This window comes from Alosa sapidissima, chromosome 1 (assembly GCF_018492685.1).
Source record: "Alosa sapidissima isolate fAloSap1 chromosome 1, fAloSap1.pri, whole genome shotgun sequence".
In the NCBI taxonomy this organism is placed as follows: Eukaryota; Metazoa; Chordata; class Actinopteri; order Clupeiformes; family Clupeidae; genus Alosa; species Alosa sapidissima.
In genome coordinates, this window is record NC_055957.1 from 9026513 (window position 1) to 9033148 (window position 6636).

Below are 6636 nucleotides of genomic sequence, written 5' to 3' on the forward strand. Positions count from 1 at the left end.
TAGAAGGGGCTTTGACCAAAGTTAAAGGACCACGCTAAATTATACTCTAAGTGGTTATTAGACTGTGTTTACTGTACAGCATTATACTTAACTGTGCAAATCTTGTAGACATTTGCTCCATGTATACTTTTTCTCTTTTCCCATCAGGGTATTTATTTAGCGTGGATCTCTAGCTTTTGTCATGTGGTTGGTAATGGTCCTGCACCTGTTCTGTGTGCAGTGGTTCATGATTTAGGATTAATTTACATAGGGTTTTGCTTGCTTAAAATATAAAGTTTATGTGTGTTTTTTAGGAATCACATATACCTAATAAGTGTAGCACATTTAAGAAAATGTAAAAATCAGAAAGAAGCTCAGTCTCAAATGGAAAGGTATCCTGACAACAGTAATCAACAAAAGAAATTGGATGAGCGATCATGTAGGTGTTGCAGATTAACTACATGTAATTTTTGTGTCCTGAGTTTAAAATTGTATTGATCTCAGTTTAGTGGAGTTTCTATGCCCTCTGAAACCTTAGGGTTAGCCCTGAATTTAAACCATCGTAACCAAATGTTATTGTAGTCTTTATAGAGGTTGAAGTGCATGAATATATACATATATTAAGGTATTCCCTATGTTTTCTACAAAAATTTGAGGCTCTTCTGACCCTTGAGTGTAGGAATGAAGAGTTTCTCTCCTTCCAGCCACTGGTGAAACGGCTGGACAGCTTCTTGGGCGGCTTCTTAAGCCATGCCTATCCAGTAAGGCTTGGGCATTTTGCCAGAAGCTGCTCCTCCTTTCTCATGGGCAAGCTTCAGTTGAAAGGGGGTTCTCTGTGAACAAGGAGGTTGAGACTGACAATATGCAGGAAGAGACAATGGTTGCACATAGACTTGTGTGTGATTTTGTAGATTTGCATGGTGGAGTGACCAAAGTTCCCCTCACAAAAGAACTGCTGGTCTCGGTGGGTGCAGCCAGGTCGAGGTACCGTGTTTTCCTTGATCAGCAGCGTGCAAGGAAGGAGAGTGAAGCACTCAGGAGTATTTGACCGACCTTAAGAGAAAGAAAACCACCCCAGATAGTAGTAGACTCCGGACAGACTCAAACTTGCCTTCAAACTGGCAAATCCGTGTAACTGTCACCTCTGTTTTACTGTCGTGATGGAGACATTGACCCGGATCAGACACCAGGGGGTGGGAAGCACAGTCACAACTGATACGCCCAGCCGTCGTGAAACGCAAGCGCGAATTTTTAGTTCTACGATTTCGTCGACTGCCTTACCGCCGGCAGAGCTGAGTTACGGAGCGGAACGGAGGCGGTTGGTGAACACGAGAGCTAGTGAAAAGAAGAGTTTGTTTGATTTGTTTCAGGTAAGCCTATTTGCTTCAACTATATTAGAATGAAATACATTATGTTTGCTTTCATATAATGTTAATGGATCCTTTTGACGTTTACGCTACTTTAAACTGGTCTTGGACAATTAGCTAACGTTAGCTTTTGGGGTAAGCAAGGGTTAATGAAATGTTCATTTTATCCATGTACAAATTAATTTAGCAACGCTTTTTATCCGAAGCGACTTAATTTGGTCAATTTACTTGTTACTTCAGGGCTAGTCTCCCTTAGAGCAACTTAGGCTGAGATTTTAACTCAGAATTTCCAGGCTAGCGTGCTAGCCTGATTCCTTAACCGCTACCGCATCCTCTGTAAGCCAGAAAATAATTGAGATGTGTTCTATGAAGTGAGATACGTGTTTGTATGTTAAAATAATGATTTTATACAGTTAGCCGTCTAGGCGTGTATCCAAGTATCAAATGAATCATGCCTTCTCCCTCTGCCCCCATCTCTTCAGCCCCAGGACTGAGGCGTTCAGGTGGCGTGATTGGCGTGCCCTGTCTGCAATCCTCCCTTTCAGTAAGGTAAGTGATAAGTCTTGTAGCACTGTTTAGCCTATGTTTCTGACATTTAAAACTCAAAAACCAAAATATATTACATAAAGGTGTTATCAGGGATTAAAATTCTCGTTTGTACGACGGACAATCGTCATTTGGAAATTCGAATCCCCGGTGGTGCACTCGTAATCAAAGATAACGGTCTCTCTAAAAGCTGAATGTGGAACGCTGGATACATGCTTCACTCTAGAATCTTTCGCCCTCAGCGTGCGCCATCTTGACTACATAGCGGGAGGGAGCATTTTCAAACTCGTGGTAATCGTGGTTGAGAAAACTGCAGCAGCAATGGAAAACACACTTTACAGAGTTACAATCTAGTTATAACATAAACAGTGACAGATTCTTTGTAGTGCTGCAGCGATTAGTCGACTTATTCGACGTAATCCACCATGAAAATTTACAGAGCCGTATAGACCGGTTTCAGGTCCCTAACAATGGAACGAATTGGGATGTTGGCGAGTTATCTATGTTGTGAGATACGTGTTAGTATGTTAAAATAATGATTTTATACTGTCAGACGGGTATCCAAGTATCGAATGAATCATGCCTTCTCCCTCCTCCCCAGTCTCTTCAGCCCCAGGACCGAGGTGTTGAGGTGGCGTGAATTCGGCGTGCCCTGTCTGCAATCCTGCCTTTCAGTAAGGTAAGTGTAAGTCTTGTAACACTGTTTAGCCTATGTTTCTGATATTTAAAACTCAAAAACCAAAATATATTACATAAAGGTGTTATCAGTAGGGCTGTAACGATACACGATTCGAGCCCGAAATCGCGACATTCATATCCACGATACTGTGTGAAAAGGCAGAATCGCGACACACCCTTTCTAGTGTTTCACGCACTGCTTTGCAGCTTACGCGGCCGCAAAAGCAACCCACATCTCCCGCTTTACTTATCGGTAGTCTACGTTGTCCAAAAACAAATAAATAAATAATAATTTCATACCTCTCCTTGCTTTCATTGTAGACTATGTGTGCAACTTTACCAAACAGTATATACGTAAACCCCCTCTCCTTGCCCCGTTCTCTCTCACGCTCCCTCCCCCTCCTTCTCAATGAACACGCGCGACTTAAATAAAACATTCACAATCGTGAAAGCAAGGACGCATAGAAGACGACTAGCTAAATTACTATTAAATCCGCTTAGCATCATTAGCTATCATTGCTGCACATATTTGTTTAAAACTCTTGCATTGAAGTTGACTGATCATCTCAATACCAACGTTTCCCAAAAGGGCCTGTCCCAAGGAGAACAAGTATTATCTTGAAACTTCAACACACATGGGTAAACTGAACAGTCCAATCAGTAGACTATGATAGGCTAAACTGGCCAACTATGCTACTTTGTTTACAACATTTCCAGGCTTCAACCAGACAGCTGAATTAAAGAGGTAGAGTTGTAATAAAAAATAGTAGGCCTAGGCTATAGGCTAATCTGCATAAAGTGTGCTGTCATAAATATCAGTCATTCAGAAAAATATAAAGGATATAAAATAAAAGATATTTAATAAAATGTCTGTCTTCAGCCCCAGGACCGAGGTGGCGTGACTGGCGTGAATTCGGCGTGCCCTGTCTGCAATCCTGCCTTTCAGTAAGGTAAGTGTAAGTCTTGTAGCACTGTTTAGCCTATGTTTCTGACATTTAAAACTCAAAAACCAAAATATATTACATAAAGGTGTTATCAGGATTAAAATTCTCGTTCGTATGACGGAGAATCGTCATTTGGAAATTCGAGTCCCCGGTGGTGCACTCATAATCAAAGATAACTGTCTCTCTAAAAGCTGAATGTGGAACGCTGTTTTTTTGCTTAAATTGTTTGAACAGGGATAGAAATAGACATTCCACTTTGTCTTCTAATTTGTACCCTCCATTTTCACATTTTTCAAATTTTCTTGTTCCAAGACTAAGACTTGTCATCTTTCTCAAACAAGATTTTTACATTTCCAATCTAGTGGAAGCATTACACACTGCATCACATCATTCATTCTCAAATTCAACTCAAATCATTAACTATCTTGATAATGTTGAGTAATGTAATTTTTGTACAGGAAGCATTAGCCAAGGATTGTCATGTGTGCTGATTTGCCTTTCTTGTCTCAACAGGGGCAGTAAGGACAAGATCCACCCACCACCCAGTGCATGCTACATATATGTGTGTAATAAATTGAGAGGGAAAGTGTGTGTGATAAATGAAATTTAATAAAGTAAGTAAAATTTTGAATTTGTGCTTCTTTTCTGAAATACATTAGTACAAGGTTTTGATTTTTAGATGATTTATTCCAAGATGTTGATAATTTAACAATCAATATACATGATCAAACTACTGGCTACTGAGTTCAACTAGGGGTATTGGATGTTACTGTTTAAAAAGCTTTATTAGTAATCCTTTATACATTTGACAATCTTAACTTTTTAAAGCTTGAAATTCTGAACAAATACTGTAACTCCTTGATTTGTTAGTGACATTGACTATATAGTACAAATGGGTGCCAGACGTAAAATGAGCTGGTCCGCATTTGGCCCAAATAAGGGCCGCAATCGCCACTATCGAACACTCATCTGGCCCAGATCATTATGAGAAAGTGCACATTTGGCCGAAATAAGGGCCGCAATCGCCACTATCGAACACTTATCTGGCCCAGATCATGACGATAATTTGCACATTTGGCCCGGATCCGCCAAATAAAAAACACATCCGGTTCAGAGCCGTCCCAGAGCTGGGCCAGATCATGAAAACGGATGCGGAACGGTATTGGCCCGTTGTGCCAAAAGACACCGGCCCAGGTCCGTTTTGCGAATCCGGGTCCGGGCCAAATACATTTTGCTATCTGGGACTGTTGAAGAGGTTTCCACCTGTTTCGCCAGAGAGGCCGACATGCTGGCAAAGGGGAAATCGGGGTCAAAGATGGCCCAGCTCCTTTCAAAATCAAATGCCCTCAGACGGGCAAGCAAGGAAAAATTGGCTGAGCTGAAAAAGGTTAAGGAGATCACCGTTAAGGGGGACGAACTGAGATACATGTAGATAGACTGACTGACTGACTGACCGACAGACAGATTGACTTGTTATGCCATAGAATTGATTATTTACAATACAATTTACAGTTGTTAAGTGTTCCTGTGTTGTTGAAAAGGGAGCCTTCAGTTTGTTACTCTTCAGAAAATGGAACCTTTAAAGAATAAAATTTGTTGCTGTCAATGAAAGTCAATAAAAAAAGAAGATTTTTGAAAGGAATTTTAACGACTGAAGTTATTTTTCAGGAATTCATGTATGTCATAAATTTATATCATAATGGTCATAAAAGGTCTTAAAAAGTCTTAAATTTGACTGACTAAACCCTGCAGAAACCCTGTCTTGGCCCTGAGGGGGAAAAAAGATTTTGACTAAATTTATTTATCTAGGGCAGCTACAACATTGGCACTTTGTACCCTCATTGCCCATACACTGAGCTAATTTCACACAGATTTCCAATGCCTACTAGCTACCCCACATACCATTTCAGTCCTATGAAAATGACTATATGAAAATATATATTGAAATATTCAAGCCCACCATAGTGGAGAGCTCAAATATTAGTAGAACAAGAACCAATATATACGGGGGGAAAAAAGGACTGACAATTCTCACATTGTGCTAGGTAGGCCTGTTGCGAAATGTAGGCTAATTGAAGATTATGTTATTTAGGAAACACGCCAAACCAATTTACAAAACAATAAGCAAGTATCAAGAAACAAGTGAGAATATCAATTAATCAAGCATTGCATTGCAACACACAAAATAATCAGTTTACAGTAAATCGCTGAGTTAAAGGGACACCAGGCAACGTTTTCGTGCTAATTACTCATCTTCGTAAGTTAGTATATGGTTAAATGACTCATTACAGGGCGAATGAAGACTCTCTCGCCCGCCCCTACTGCCTGTAGGAAGAATATCCCGCTTGCAAGTTCAGTGTATCATACCCGCTAACCGAAGCAGGATCAGTTTACATCCTGTATTCACAGCACAGAGGCAGGCTAACGAAATGCTAGCGATTGTTGCAAACGTGTGTATAATGGCAGAGCCGGCGAAGAAGCAGCGAAAACCCTTGACAGAAGATGCAAAGAAAAGGAAAAGAGCTTCAGACCGAGTGAGGGGGAGTTTCGTAGAGAAAAAGCATCAGGCTTGCTGGTGTCCCTTTAAACATAAACTAGTGCACAGGCAATAGAGCATCACAGTCCCGCCCACAGGAGTTTCTGGAAGTAAGAATTCAATGCAATTTCTCCATTGACAATTCGGGTATAAGCCATAAAAACTTAACTGCACATGGTAGACTCAAAACCAGCTACGGCTGTACTAAGCGATTGTATATGGTCATATAGAGGGCGAAAATTCAAGGGGCACTAACCTTGTTTTGAAATAAATGTCTTTTAATTGCGATTTCTTGGATAAGTACTTCATTACCCACAATCCTGAACAATCCCACAGTGATGCCTCTGATTGGTGGAAAGGCCGTTATAATCATAGTTTGAAACTTTATCAGCAAAAATTATTGACAAAGATGGCGGAGTCTTTTACTGCCTATGGCGAAAATCTTAATGTGAAGAAAAACTTTCTAGACGAACATTGGTACTTGTATCAACAAGGATTGTGGTTTATATATCACACAAACTTAGTCAGGGCCAATACACCATCAAATAGAACACTGTAAATGCTAGTTTAAACACTTAACTTTTCG

General features: G+C 40.3%; 1 long non-coding RNA gene across 2 annotated transcripts; it reads left to right on the forward strand.

Moving 5' to 3' along the window:
* Window positions 1–1286: 1286 nt before the first annotated feature.
* On the forward strand, window positions 1287–4081 carry LOC121715907. 2 transcript variants are annotated; one of them, XR_006033708.1, is made up of 5 exons: window positions 1287–1349; window positions 1829–1895; window positions 2494–2523; window positions 3464–3520; window positions 4028–4081. It is a non-coding gene; the product is annotated as an uncharacterized LOC121715907 (long non-coding RNA). The 2 variants fall into 2 exon arrangements; XR_006033707.1 differs by having other exon boundaries at window positions 1829–1890; window positions 2503–2523.
* Window positions 4082–6636: the final 2555 nt, after the last annotated feature.